This window comes from Anabas testudineus, chromosome 18 (genome assembly GCF_900324465.2).
Source record: "Anabas testudineus chromosome 18, fAnaTes1.2, whole genome shotgun sequence".
NCBI classification, from domain to species: domain Eukaryota; kingdom Metazoa; phylum Chordata; class Actinopteri; order Anabantiformes; family Anabantidae; genus Anabas; species Anabas testudineus.
The window spans coordinates 20,623,031-20,639,147 of NC_046627.1; the positions used below are offsets into that span (position 1 = coordinate 20,623,031).

A 16,117-nucleotide genomic window follows, 5' to 3' on the forward strand; every position below is an offset into this window, starting at 1 on the left:
TCATATCACTGAGATGTGTGAATGTGAGCATTACAGCGGTACCAGTACTGTTCGATCCCAGAGGTAGAGGCAAACCTGAGGCTGTTCTCGAGTGAGGATCAAAAAACCCGTACTTGTTTGATCTGGTTCTGAACACTGCAATACATAACCCTGTCATCAGCAGCAATGCGTACTCCACATCTGATAACAAACAGCTCAAACCTGCTTCAAGGTCAAGGAAACTGTCCACAGCTCCAGGTAAAGGTCCTCCAAATGTGCCGTAGCGAGAATGTTGTGTCATGTCTACATGATACACATGTCGGCGTGCAGAAGCTTCATCAGGGAGCTCATCAGTTGCCAGATGTATATTAGCAGGAAACCTTTTTCTGGCCTCTTTATACATCACATCACCTTTATCCAAGACAAGGTCAAGATCTGCTCTGGTCAGGTTTTCATCCTCATGAAGGAATGCGAGAAAGGTCAGCGAGTTACAGGTACACTGGCTGTTTCTGGAGCTACCGTACCTCATAGAAGCCTGGCTGCGGGATGCACGTACACGTGTTTCAGAAGGCTGATCTTCCAGGTTTACACTGTGTGCATGACGAGGTCCAGCTACACATGCAGGGTCACTGTGGTTTCCTCTATTTTCCTTTGGTACATGTAGAACACTTTCTCCTCTGTCATTTACCTGGTGTGTGTTAGAAGGTCCAGCTACACATACAGCATCACTCTGATGTCCTCTGGTCACAGTATCATCATACGAACCTCTTGACACAGCTTTCTCATCATGTAGACCTGCCTCTTGTACACTTACAGAACCAGGACATTCTGCTTCTTCACGTGTTGCTGCACAGTCAGAATCCTTCAGCTTCTTCCACTGCAGTTTTACAGCCTGAGACTTCTTACTCTTCCTTGGCATCGTGTTTCAAATTCACAAATATAAAACAATACAACTGGTCTTACTGACTTCAGTAGAGCTGAGATTCACTTTTTAAAGCCTGCGTTTAAGTTGAAAGTTCAGTTACTATGGGATTTAAAACTATCCAATTTACTTAAATCAATATGGGTAATAAGCTTTTAAAGAGCTCACAAATTTAAAAGCCTTTAATTTAGTGAATTGAGAATGAAAAAAGTGAAATATGAATTATACAAATGAATGAATGAAGTCCAACTGTGTTGATAATAGTTTTCACTAATCCTCAGAACAATAGTCTATTATCAGTAGTGGATCCTTTACTTGCTATGACCTGTGCTCAACTCTTTGCACTTACCAGCAGAATAACCTTTATACTATTCTAGTCTCACTTCACTGTTAACAGTTTATGTTCAGTCACAGCTGTGACACTGATGAGATGAGAGCTTCTGGAGCAGCTTCCACCACTTGATGACGACACTCAGGAGTCAGGAAGTCAGGAAACAGTCACTTCCAATCAATACAGCTCCTGCTGCAACTGTTGTTTTATTTGTGTTTTTAACACAACAGGTGAATTTTTCCAACAGTTATACAGATATTTGCTTCAATACAGACCTGGGTACAAACCTGGAGAAGTGAGGAACACTCGACAGCAGTAAGACTCAGGAACAGCTACAGGTGCTCTGTGTTTTTCAGTCCTGTTCAATGATGTGGTAACTATGGCTGCGTTTTATCAGTAATAAAAGTTTAAATTTAGCTGAGCAATTGGAGATCAATGACAAATAAGAACAAAAATAGCAAATATATATTCAAATAATTTTAAAGAGATTTTATCTTACTTAATGATTTAAATCAATAAATTCCAATTTTCAATTAGCAATGAAAATTTTACTGTAAAAATTTATTTAGCCAATGGAAAAGATGATATGACCTGAGACCAATAAAATAGGGCAGAATATAGTAATCAATATGATAAGATATGAAAATACGGCAGCGAATATGGTTCCTGAAAAAGACACTGCAGTGAATATGGTTCCTGAAAAAGACAATGCTGTGAATATAATTCTTGTAAACACAATGCTTTGAAAATATTTCTTGTATAGACAATGCTTTGAAAATATTTCTTGTATAGACAATGCTTTGAAAATATTTCTTGTATAGACAATGCTTTGAAAATATTTCTTGTATAGACAATGCTTTGAAAATAGTTCTTGTATAGACAATGCTTTGAAAATAGTATGTTCTTGAAATATTGTTCTTGAAAATATAGGGGCCTCAAAGGGCTTTAGGGGCCTCGAAGGGCATAGGGGCCACGAAGGGCAAAGACAGAGTTCATGGCTATAGAGTAGAGGGATAGACAGACAGAGGGGTTGCTGGAACTGCACAGCACCTGCAAGAAAAAAAGAAGAAGAAAGAAATCAGTAGGAAAATAAACATGTACAATGTCAATCTTTATTCAAAGTCTAGGCTTTGAATAATTTGATATGACAATATTTAAGCAATCATCTCATACTCATGTGCATTTCCTATTGTGGTGTGAAACAAAACTTTTTTCATAAATCAAACATTTTGCTGCTCAATCCTTTTAATACTTACGGTTATCATGGTGGATAATTTACTGTATGTAATGAAAATTGATACTGGATGGAGAGATCATTCTAGATTGCAATCAAGAACAAAACTGTGTGCTGCTTGTAACAGTGTGAGTTTGTATTAACTTACGATCAGAGTTGGCCTGGAGTCCACGGGAGCAGGCTACAAGGAGATATATGAGGAAGGGAGAAAGAGTTGTATTTAGGTTCATTTCAGAAATGAACATAAATTCTCTACATGTCAGGATGGATAACTGATAAAGACTGGTTATTACTGGAGTAATACCTGTATTAATATTCTGTATCAAGAACCAAACTGTGCGCTATTTGTGTAATGAAAATTGATACTGGACGGAGAGATCATTCTAGATTGCAATCAAGAACAAAACTGTGTGCTGCTTGTAACAGTGTGAGTTGTATTAACTTACGGTCAGAGTTGGCCTGGAGTCCACGGGAGCAGGCTACAAGGAGATATATGAGGAAGGGAGAAAGAGTTGTGTTTAGGTTCATTTCAGAAATGAACATAAATTCTCTACATGTCAGGATGGATAACTGATAAAGACTGGTTATTACTGGAGTAATACCTGTATTAATATTCTGTATCAAGAACCAAACTGTGTACTATTTGTGTGTTAACTTACAGTCAGTTATTCTGGAGTCACTAACACAGTGATGCACCGGCAAACCGAGGAAGGGAGAGAGAGCTGTGTTTAGATTCATTTCAGAAACTTAATATAAATCATCTCTACATTTATTAAACTCTCTGATTTATTACAAAGTCACATAAAACACAGATGTGCATTAAAACATGTCTCTGTGTCATGTGCTAGTTCTCATTTTGTTGTCTGCTATGCTCAGTTAGCAAGTTAATTACAAATGAACACCGTAAACAGTCACAGTTTATTTCTGTACTTACCAACAATTGTGCACACACCAAATGCTTTGTCTAAAAGAGGAAACAATATTTCAGGTCTATGTACAGTAACTACTTTAAAGCACTAGATATATAAATATGGACACTACAGATATCTCAGTCTTTGTTTAGAGAGTTTCCACAGCATAGCAACAGTTGGAAGGTGGCGGGAAAAATGTGGACCGCTGATTGGTCAGAGAGAAGCGTCTCTAACGCTGATTGGTCAGAGAGAAGCGTCTCTATCGCTGATTGGTCAGAGAGAAGCGTCTCTATCGCTGATTGGTCAATAAGAAGCGTCTCTAACGCTCCGAGCCCTGAAGAAGTCTCCATTAACTCAACTTTAGTGAAAATAAACTTGTCTCTTTACTTTGATAAATATTCACTTAGAATTAAAACCAGTTCCAGTTTCTACTACACTGAGTGAACAGAGAGTCAAGTCAAGTAGAGCCCTGTAACGTTGAGCTGCTAATTACTATGCAGTGGGAAAATGCTCTTGAGCTATTGAGCTGATAGAAACAGTTGAAACTTACAGAACCTTTTACAACTCTTTTCATTTGTTCATTTCATAGTAAAAGCTTAAACGGTTCTCAGTTGAAAAATTAAAAAATTAAGTAGTCTCACCCGCTAACATGTCTTTATACTAGCATTAGCAATAGTCGTTAACTGTTCGCTAGCCGCTACCAGTTAGCGCTAGCCCGTTAGAAAGCTACCTAGCTAGCGTTACCTTATTGACAATTACGCCTTTAAGATAATACTCACTGACGTGGACTTTTGTGATTTGATTTATGTTCGATTATGTTTAACTTTCATACTTATGTTCAAAAAACTTAAAAACCATTAATGTCTGAGAAGAGAATCAGTATCGACTACTTACCGGCAAAGACAACAAAGGAATGAACGGCGGTTTTCGCGCGAAGCTGAGGAAAATACATGTGGAGTTCAGGGGCACTCGGAAATTCCGGCGTTTGACAAAGTCGAGTTTTTAGGCAATTCAAGGAAAAAAAAAAAAAAACATTATAAAGTGAATTTTAACATCCAAAACACGACACGAATTGATGCTTGTGGCTCAGTGGGTTAATTTTATAGTAATTAAATACATATGCTGTTGTAGGTTTATGTCTTATTAATATATTATTTTTATTCTTGATTATATTTTATATATATATATATATGGATAGATAGATAGATAGATAGGTAGATAGATAGATAGGTAGATAGGTAGATAGATAGATAGATAGATAGATAGATAGATATAGTGACTGACTGACTGAGTGTGACACACACTCAGTTGTCTAGTGGGGGGGTTGGGGGGACGGGGCATCAAATCCTGTTGATGGGCAGAATAAGAAGTTGTGTTGTCCAGTTGTCCAGTTGTGTTAGTGTTATTGTCACTGTGCTGTGTAGAATTAGAGTTGATGTGAGACCAAGAATTTATTTGAAGTTAATCAGAATCTGTTCTTTATGGTCTTGATGAGAAAACTAATGCAAACGTTTGCTTCACCTGTGTTGGTTGCATCACTGGACCGACCTGGAGTTGTGTCCTGTGACCACAATTTTCAGTCCTCAAATATAAAATTCACACTAGTGGTTCATTAAAGTCTTGGCTCCCAGGTGGTTCACTTTTTATGATGATAGCTATCTCTTACAGTCTCTTTGCCAACCTGCTTCAGTTTCTTCTACATACTTTCAGCTATTTTTACCTAATCTAATCTCAACTTTACCTGTAACTGGAATATTTTACTGTTTAGGTAAATTCAGCTATGTTTTATTAACTTCAGCAAATCTATTTCAGCTTTTTTAAGTTAACATTCAGCTGTTTTAGCTTCTTCTTCATATGTTTATCTCTGTTAAAACACTTCCTGTTTCTCTTCAGCTAATTTCAGCAGCGTTTTAAAACGTTTCAGCCTTTATCTAAATGACTGTTTAGATAAACTTCAGCAAATCTATTTAAGCTCTTTTTAACTTAACATTTAACTTTACCTTTAACTGTTTAGATAAATTCAGCTATGTATTATCAACTTCAGCAAATCAATTTTAGCTCTTTTTAACTAAACATTTAACTTTACCTTTAACTGTTTACATAAATTCAGTTATGTTTTATCAACTTCAGCAAATTTATTTCAGCTTTTTTAAGTTAACATTCAGCTGTTTTCGCTTCTTCTTCATATGTTTATCTCTGTTAAAACACTTCCTGTTTCTCTTCAGCTAATTTCAGGGTTTTTTTAAAACGTTTCAGTCTTTATCTAAATTACTGTTTAAATAAATTCAGCTATGTTTTATCAACTTTAGCAAATTTATTTCAGCTTTTTTTAACTAAACATTTAACTTTAAATTTAACTGTTTAGATAAATTCAGCTATGTTTTATCAACTTTAGCAAATCTATTTCAGCTTTTTTTAACTAAACATTTAACTTTAAATTTAACTGTTTAGATAAATTCAGCTATGTTTTATCAACTTCAGCAAATTTATTTCAGCTTTTTTTAACTAAACATTTAACTTTACCTTTAACTGTTTAGATAAATTCAGTTATGTTTTATCAACTTCAACAAATCTATTTCAGCTTTTTTAAGTTAACATTCAGCTGTTTTATCTTCTTCTTCATATGTTTATCTCTGTTAAAACACTTCCTGTTTCTCTTCATCAACTTTCAGCAGTTCTTCATGAATCGATTCAGCGTTTCAGCATTCACAGTGCATTTTCTTCAGGAAATGCTTTATCTAGTTATTATTATTATTCTTCCGTACGTTTTTCGGCGCGTAACTACTCCTTCATACTTTGTGCTACAGAAACCGTTCAGGTATCAAAATGTTCAGCTTTTTAAGGAGAAGTGTGCTTCCATTCAGAATTTTTATAACTTTTATACTTTTTAAAATATTTAACTTTTAATAACTATTTTTTATAATGGATTCCTATGGGAGAGTCTCTTCAGCAACTCTTCAACTTCTTCTTCTTTCAACTTTAACTACTTCAGCATACTTTCAGCTACAGAAATCATTCAGGTATCAAAATGTTCAGCTATTTCAGCTCTTTTAATCTTCCATTCAGTTTTTTAATATCTTTTATAGTTTTTTCATAATTACAGTTTTTGTGACTTGATGTTTTTGGCTGATTTTGGACTTTATAATGGGAGTGAATGATGGAACGTTGGTGCAGCTAGAGTGGATGACGTCACAGCTTAGAGTGGAGAGGCCGATTTTTGTAAACCGAAATCTTTCTCAATAAACTGTCAGCACGGCCGCAATTTTCACTCTATCTGAATAATTTCTAAACAGAAACGTAGGTAAACTTGTCCTGATTCTGATAAGCTATTTACCTAATCTCATAGACAAATCGTTTTTTCTCTGTGAGCCTCAGAGTGACGGGAGTCCCCCTCCGCTCTCCCATTAGCTCCAATGTTAAATTCGGTCTGAGATTCTGTCCGACAAGCTGAAGGTTGCACTTGGATCTCTCGCTCCTGTGACCACAATTTTCAGTCCTCAAACATAAAATTCACACTAGTGCTTCATTAAAGACTTTTCTCTCTCGTAATTCACTCTTTATGACGATACCTATCGTAGTTTTGCTGAAAAAAGCCTGTTTGTAAGGGCTCCAAATCAGTTTTCACGAGTGAAAATCTTGGCAGTTGAAGTTTCCCGCCTCTCCTCTACAGTCTCCGTGGCAACGGCTGTGTCGGGTCACGTGATCAGGGCTGTTTATAAATCAGCGTCAGACACTTGTACAGGCTCGTGTGTAGTTAGCATGTTTATGCTAGCGTCTCTTTGCTAACCTGCTTCAGTTTCTTCTACTTTCAGCTCTTTTTAACAAAAACTGTAACTATTCTTTTAACTTTTTAACTATTTTAGATAAATTCAGCTATGTTTCATCAACTTTAGCAAATCTATTTCAGCTTTTTTAACTAAACATTTAACTTTACCTTTAACTATTTTAGATAAATTCAGCTATGTTTTATAGACTTCAGCAAATCTATTTCAGCTTTTTTAACTAAACATTTAACTTTAAATTTAACTGTTTAAATAAATTCCGCTGTTTTATAAACTTCATCAAATCTGTTTCAGCTTTTTTAAGTTAACATTCAGCTGTTTTATCTTCTTCTTCATATGTTTATCTCTGTTAAAACACTTCCTGTTTCTCTTCATCAACTTTCAGCAGTTCTTCATGAATCGATTCAGCGTTTCAGCATTCACAGTGCATTTTCTTCAGGAAATGCTTTATCACTGTGAATGCTGTTGAGCATTCACAGTATTGTTATTGTAATCTTTATTATTATCACTGTGAATGCTGTTGAGCATTCACAGTATTGTTATCGTAATCTTTATTATATATTATATATTATTCTTCCGTACGTTTTTTGGACTCTAACTACTCCTTCATACTTTGAGCTACAGAAACCGTTCAGGTATCAAAATGTTCAGCTTTTTAAGGAGAAGTGTGCTTCCATTCAGAATTTTTATAACTTTTATACTTTTTAAAATATTTAACTTTTAATAACTATTTTTTATAATGGATTCCTATGGGAGAGTCTCTTCAGCAACTCTTCAACTTCTTCTTCTTTCAGCTTTAACTACTTCAGCATACTTTCAGCTACAGAAATCATTCAGGTATCAAAATGTTCAGCTATTTCTGCTCTTTTAATCTTCCATTCAGTTTTTTAATATCTTTTATAGTTTTTTCATAATTTCAGTTTTTGTGACTTGATGTTTTTGGCTGATTTTGGACTTTATAATGGGAGTGAATGATGGAACGTTGGTGCAGCTAGAGTGGATGACGTCACAGCTTAGAGTGGAGAGGCCGATTTTTGTAAACCGAAATCTTTCTCAATAAACTGTCAGCACGGCCGCAATTTTCACTCTATCTGAATAATTTCTTCACAGAAATGTAGGTAAACTTGTCCTGATTCTGATAAGTTATTTATGAAAGCTGTGAGACAAATCGTTTCTTGTCTGTGAGCCTCAGAGTGACGGGAGTCGCCCTCCGCTCTCCCATTAGCGCCAATGTTAAATTCGGTCTGAGATTCTGTCCTACAAGCTGAAGGGTGCACTTGGATCTCTCGCTCCTGTGACCACAATTTTCAGTCATCAAACATAAAATTCACACTAGTGGTTCATTAAAGTCTTGGCTCTCACGTGGTTAAGTTTTTATGACGATACCTATCGTAGTTTTGCTGAAAAAAGCCTGTTTGTAAGGGCTCCAAATCAGTTTTCACGAGTGAAAATCTTGGCAGTTGGAGTTTCCCGCCTCTCCCCTACAGTCTCCGTGGTAACGGCTGTGTCGGGTCACGTGATCAGGGCTGTTTATAAATCAGCGTCAGGCTCGTGTGTAGTTAGCCTGTTTATGCTAGCGGCTCTTTGCTAACATGCTTTAGTTTCTTCTACTTTCAGCTCTTTTTAACAAAAACTGTAACTATTCCTTTAACTTTTTAACTATTTTAGATAAATTCAGCTATGTTTTATCAACTTTAGCAAATCTATTTCAGCTTTTTTAAGTTAACATTCAGCTGTTTTAGCTTCTTCTTCATATATTTAGCTCTGTTAAAACACTTCCTGTTTCTTTTCAGCTAATTTCAGCAGCGTTTTAAAACGTTTCAGTCTTTATCTAAATTACTGTTTAAATTAATTCAGCTATGTTTTATCAACTTCAGCAAATTTATTTCAGCTTTTTTAACTAAACATTTAACTTTAACTTTAACTGTTTAAATAAATTCAGCTATGTTTCATCAACTTCAGCAAATTTATTTCAGCTTTTTTAACTAAACATTTAACTTTAACTTTAACTGTTTAAATAAATTCAGCTATGTTTTATCAACTTTAGCAAATTTATTTCAGCTTTTTTAACTAAACATTTAACTTTACCTTTAACTGTTTAGATAAATTCAGCTATGTTTTATCAACTTTAGCAAATTTATTTCAGCTGTTTTAAGTTAACATTCAGCTGTTTCAGCTTCTTCTTCATATGTTTATCTCTGTTAAAACACTTCCTGTTTCTCTTCATCAACTTTCAGCAGTTCTTCATGAATCGATTCAGCGTTTCAGCATTCACAGTGCATTTTCTTCAGGAAATGCTTTATCTAGTTATATATTATTATTCTTCCGTACACTTTTTGGACTTTAACTACTCCTTCATACTTTGAGCTACAGAAACCGTTCAGGTATCAAAATGTTCAGCTTTTTAAGGAGAAGTGTGCTTCCATTCAGAATTTTTATAACTTTTATACTTTTTAAAATATTTAACTTTTAATAACTATTTTTTATAATGGATTCCTATGGGAGAGTCTCTTCAGCAACTCTTCAACTTCTTCTTCTTTCAGCTTTAACTACTTCAGCATACTTTCAGCTACAGAAATCATTCAGGTATCAAAATGTTCAGCTATTTCTGCTCTTTAAATCTTCCATTCAGTTTTTTAATATCTTTTATAGTTTTTTCATAATTTCAGTTTTTGTGACTTGATGTTTTTGTCTGATTTTGGACTTTATAATGGGAGTGAATGATGGAACGTTGGTGCAGCTAGAGTGGATGACGTCACAGCTTAGAGTGGAGAGGCCGATTTTTCAAAACCAAAATCTTTCTCAATAAACTGTCAGCACGGCCGCAATTTTCACTCTTTCTAAATAATTTCTTCAAAGAAACGTAGATAAACTCGTCCTGATTCTGATAAGATATTTATGAAAGCTGAGAGACAAATCGTTTTTTCTCTGTGAGCCTCAGAGTGACGAGAGTCCCCCTCCGCTCTCCCATTAGCTCCAATGTTAAATTCGGTCTGAGATTCTGTTTGACAAGCTGAACGGTGCACTTGGATCTCTCGCTGCTGTGACCACAATTTTCAGTCCTCAAACATAAAATTCACACTAGTGGTTCATTAAAGTCTTGGCTCTCACGTGGTTCAGTTTTTATGACGATATCTATCGTAGTTTTGCTGTAAAAAGCCTGTTTGTAAGGGCTCCAAATCAGTTTTCACCTTAGCAAAAATCTTTGCGGTTGGAGTTTCCCGCCTCTCCCCTACAGTCTCCGTGGCAACGGCTGTGTCGGGTCACGTGATCAGGGCTGTTTATAAATCAGCGTCAGACACTTGTACAGGCTCGTGTGTAGTTAGCATGTTTATGCTAGCGGCTCTTTGCTAACCTGCTTCAGTTTCTTCTACTTTCAGCTCTTTTTAACAAAACTGTTTAACTTTTCTTTTAACTTTTATATTTTAGATAAATTCAGCTCTGTTTTATCAACTTTAGCAAATCTATTTCAGCTTTTTTAAGTTAACATTCAGCTGTTTTATCTTCTTCTTCTTCATATGTTTATCTCTGTTAAAACACTTCCTGTTTCTCTTCAGCTAATTTCAGCAGCGTTTTAAACATTTCAGCCTTTATCTAAATTACTGTTTAAACAAATTCAGCTATGTTTTATCAACTTTAGCAAATTTATTTCAGCTTTTTTTAACTAAACATTTAACTTTACCTTTAACTGTTTAAATAAATTCAGCTATGTTTTATCAACTTCAGCAAATTTATTTAAGCTTTTTTAACTTAACCTTTAACTGTTTAGACAAATTCAGCTATGTTTTATTAACTTAAGCAAATTTTTTAAAGCTTTTTTTAACTAAACATCTTAACTTCACCTTTAACATTCATATTTTACTGTTTAGATAAATTCAGCTATGTATTATAGACTTCAGCAAATCGATTTTAGCTCTTTTTAACTAAACATTTAACTTTACCTTTAACTGTTTACATAAATTCAGCTATGTTTTATTACCTTCAACAAATCTATTTCAGCTATTTTTAACTAAACACTTTAACTATTCTTTTAATTTTTATATTTTACATAAATTCAGCTATGTTTTATTACCTTCAACAAATTAATTTCAGCTTTTTTTAAGTTAACATTCAGCTGTTTTATCTTCTTCTTCATATGTTTAGCTCTGTTAAAACACTTCCTGTTTCTCTTCAGCTAATTTCAGCAGCGTTTTAAAACGTTTCATCAACTTTCAGCAGTTCTTCAGGAATCGAATAATTATATTAATTATCATTATCATTATATCCATTATATTTTCACAATTGTCACCAATTATTAAAAAATTATTTAAACAAATCAAAATTTCAATTCAATTTTATTTGTATAGCATCAAATCACAGATCATATGTTGCTCTTACAGTGTTTAAGGTTTTAGATCTTACTAAATATAACTGTATACAGAATTATATAGAAAACCCAACAACGTCATTTAAGCAAACACTATGTGACAGTAGAGAGGGAAAAAAAAACTCCCTTCATTTACATGTTTACATAAAAAATAAAAAAATCCATAATCCATAGTGTATTTTTATTATATCACAGTTTATAAAGTAGGCCTGAATAATATATTGTTAACTGTTATTATTTACCGCGTTATTTAGTTGATTTCCATGAAGCAACTGAGGTGACTAGTTTTCCCTGTTTGTTTCTTTTATCATTTAAAACGGAAACAGATAGGGGATAAAATAAAACTAAGAAAAACTCATTGTCATGGAATGCACAATACATAAAAATTATTTGTATAGTAATTAAAGAAAATTATCTGGTGTAAATTTTGTCCTTAGCAGATACTTGTATATCATATGTCCAAAGTCCAACTTTCAACACAGTTGTCATTTCAAGAGGCTGTTTCCAATCGTCTGCTTAAGCCTGAAACAGAAAGGGGAATAACAAACTTCACTTCTGACATCCCTGTACATGTAAATGCTAACATGCAATTCCTGCAATGTTTTTGTTAGTGTTCTAAGTCGAACAGGTCAGGTAAGCAGAGAAGAATACAGATGATACCTTTAAAAGATGTTTAGGAGGAGCTTGATGCTGCACAGAGAAGTTCCTGTTTGCTGTTTCTCAGTCTCAAATGACTGAGAGATGACTGATCACTGGTCAGAGATGTTAGTTAGACTCCACTGAGCTGTTTATACAGTGACTGTCGTCCACATTGGGATGTGTAGGTAAGAAGATAGAGCTGATCCTAAAAAGAAAAAAAGTAATATGTTTGATATTGGAACCAAGTAAAGTGAAGGAAATAAAACGCATTACAACTTACAAACGTATTACAAAATGTAAATAAGAATAATATGTGATGTATACAGAATAAAGATGAGGAAAACAACACTGTGAATGCTTGTATTGTGATTAAGTTAAGCACACATCATCATGTAGCACCTTGAACCTTGCTGCAGAGAAGTTTCCAGTGTTGACCAGGAGACATTTAGGAAACTCCTGAGAATCTTCAGTGCAAAGTGGAAGAAGATCTGAGGGAAAAATTTAAATTGAATGACACTGACATACTGTTGGCTACAACAGAAGTTAACGAAACATTTAACTTTACCTTTAACTATTTTAGATAAATTCAGCTATGTTTTATAGACTTCAGCAATTCATTTCAGTTTTTAACAAAACATTTAACTTTAAATTTACTGTTTAAATAAATTCCGCTGTTTTATAAACTTCATCAATCTGTTTCAGCTTTTTAAGTTAACATTCAGCTGTTTTTACTTCTTCTTCATATGTTTATCTCTGTTAAAACACTTCCTGTTTCTCTTCATCAACTTTCAGCAGTTCTTCATGAATCGATTCAGCGTTTCAGCATCACAGTGCATTTTCTTCAGGAAATGCTTTATCACTGTGAATGCTGTTGAGCATTCACAGTATTGTTATTGTAATCTTTATTATTATCACGTGAATGCTGTTGAGCATTCACAGTATGTTATCGTAATCTTTATTATATTATATATATCTTCCGTACGTTTTTCGGCGCTAACTACTCCTTCATACTTTGAGCTACAGAAACCGTTCAGGTATCAAAATGTTCAGCTTTTTAAGGAGAAGTGTGCTTCCATTCAGAATTTTTATAACTTTTATACTTTTTAAAATATTTAACTTTTAATAACTATTTTTTATAATGGATTCCTATGGGAGAGTCTCTTCAGCAACTCTTCAACTTCTTCTTCTTTCAGCTTTAACTACTTCAGCATACTTTCAGCTACAGAAATCATTCAGGTATCAAAATGTTCAGCTATTTCTGCTCTTTTAATCTTCCATTCAGTTTTTTAATATCTTTTATAGTTTTTTCATAATTTCAGTTTTTGTGACTTGATGTTTTTGGCTGATTTTGGACTTTATAATGGGAGTGAATGATGGAACGTTGGTGCAGCTAGAGTGGATGACGTCACAGCTTAGAGTGGAGAGGCCGATTTTTTAAAACCAAAATCTTTCTCAATAAACTGTCAGCACGGCCACAATTTTCACTCTATCGGAATAATTTCTTCACAACAATGTAGATAAACTTGTCCTGATTCTAATAAGATATTTATCTAAGCTCTGAGACAAATCGTTTTTTCTCTGTGAGCCTCAGAGTGACGGGAGTCCCCCTCAGCTCTCCCATTAGCCCCAATGTTAAATTCGGTCTGAGATTCTGTCCGACAAGCTGAAGGTTGCACTTGGATCTCTCGCTCCTGTGACCACAATTTTCAGTCCTCAAACATAAAATTCACACTAGTGGTTCATTAAAGTCTTGGCTCTCACGTGGTTCACTTTTTATGACGGTACCTATCGTAGTTTTGCTGTAAAAAGCCTGTTTGTAAGGGCTCCAAATCAGTTTTCACCAGTGAAAATCTTGGCAGTTGAAGTTTCCCGCCTCTCCCCTACGGTCTCCGTGGCAACGGCTGTGTCGGGTCACGTGATCAGGGCTGTTTATAAATCAGCGTCAGACACTTATACAGGCTCCTGTGTAGTTAGCCTGTTTATGCTAGCGGCTCTTTGCTAACCTGCTTCAGTTTCTTCTACTTTCAGCTCTTTTAACAAAAACTGTAACTATTCTTTAACTTTTTAACTATTTTAGATAAATTCAGCTATGTTTTATTAACTTTAGCAAATCGTTTTCAGCTTTTTAAGTTAACATTCAGCTGTTTTAGCTTCTTCTTATATATTAGCTCTGTTAAAACACTTCCTGTTTCTTTTCAGCTAATTTCAGCAGCGTTTTAAAACGTTTCAGTCTTATCTAAATTACTGTTTAAATAATTCAGCTATGTTTTATCAACTTCAGCAAATTTATTCAGCTTTTTAACTAAACATTAACTTTAACTTTAACTGTTTAAAATAATTCAGCTATGTTTCATCAACTTCAGCAAATTATTTCAGCTTTTTTAACTAAACATTTACTTAACTTTAACTGTTTAGATAAATTCAGCTATGTTTATCAACTTTAGCAAATTTATTTCAGCTTTTTTAACTAAACATTTAACTTTACCTTAACTGTTTAGATAAATCAGCTATGTTTATCAACTTTAGCAAATCTATTTCAGCTTTTTTAAGTTAACATTCAGCTGTTTTATCTTTTCTTCATATGTTTATCTCTGTTAAAACACTTCCTGTTTCTCTTCATCAACTTTCAGCAGTTCTTCATGAATCGATTCAGCGTTTCAAGCATTCACAGTGCATTTTCTTCAGGAAATGCTTTATCTAGTTATATTATATATTATATTATTCTTCGTACTTTTTTGGACTCTAACTACTCCTTCATACTTTGAGCTACAGAAACCGTTCAGGTATCAAAATGTTCAGCTTTTAAGGAGAAGTGTGCTTCCATTCAGATTTTTATAACTTTATACTTTTTAAAAATATTTAACTTTTAATACTATTTTTTATAATGGATTCCTATGGAGAGTCTCTTCAGCAACTCTTCAACTTCTTCTTCTTTCAGCTTTAACTACTTCAGCATACTTTCAGCTACAGAAATCATTCAGGTATCAAAATGTTCAGCTATTTCTGCTCTTTTAATCTTCATTCAGTTTTTTAATATCTTTTATAGTTTTTTCATAATTACAGTTTTTGTGACTTGATGTTTTTGTTGATTTTGGACTTTATAATGGGAGTGAATGATGGAACGTTGGTGCAGCTAGAGTGGATGACGTCACAGCTAGAGTGGAGAGGCCGATTTTTAAACCAAAATCTTTCTCAATAAAACTGTCAGCACGGCCGCAATTTTCACTCTATCGAATAATTTCTTCAGAAAGAATTGTAGGATAGGTAACTTGTCCTGATTCTGATAAGCTATTATCTAAGCTCGAGAGACAAATCGTTTTTTCTCTGTGAGTCCTCAGAGTGACGGGAGTCCCCCTCCGCTCTCCCATTAGCTCCAATGTTAAATTCGGTCTGAGATTCTGTTCCGACAAGCTGAAGGGTGCACTTGGATCTCTCGCTCCTGTGACCACAATTTTCAGTCCTCAACATAAAATTCACACTAGTGGTTCATTAAAGTCTTGGCTCCCAGGTGGTTCACTTTTCATGATGATACCTATCTCTTACAGTCTCTTTGCCAACCTGCTTCAGTTTCTTCTACATACTTTCAGCTATTTTTACCTAATCTAATCTCAACTTTACCTGTAACTGGAATATTTTACTGTTTAGATAAATTCAGCTATGTTTTATTAACTTCAGCAAATCTATTTCAGCTTTTTTAAGTTAACATTCAGCTGTTTTAGCTTCTTCTTCATATGTTTATCTCTGTTAAAACACTTCCTGTTCTCTTCAGCTAATTTCAGCAGCGTTTTAAAACGTTTCAGCCTTTATCTAAATTACTGTTTAGATAAACTTCAGCAAATCTATTTAAGCTCTTTTTAACTTAACATTTAACTTTACCTTTAACTGTTTAGACAAATTCAGCTATGTATTATCAACTTCAGCAAATCGATTTTAGCTCTTTTTAACTAAACATT

The 16,117-nt window shown here is 34.3% G+C and overlaps 1 protein-coding gene and 1 long non-coding RNA gene across 2 annotated transcripts in view; one reads left to right on the forward strand and one right to left on the reverse strand.

Annotated features, from left to right (window-relative positions):
- The window catches only part of LOC117153013 (basement membrane-specific heparan sulfate proteoglycan core protein-like), a 278,634-nt gene that overhangs the window by 39,451 nt on the left and 223,066 nt on the right, over positions 1 to 16,117 (forward strand). The window lies entirely within an intron of this gene.
- LOC113157421 lies at positions 1,168 to 3,485 on the reverse strand. The gene is made up of 5 exons (XR_003298466.2): positions 3,401 to 3,485; positions 3,126 to 3,145; positions 2,913 to 2,945; positions 2,615 to 2,647; positions 1,168 to 2,282 (listed from the first exon to the last, which is right to left on the reverse strand). It is a non-coding gene; the product is annotated as an uncharacterized LOC113157421 (long non-coding RNA).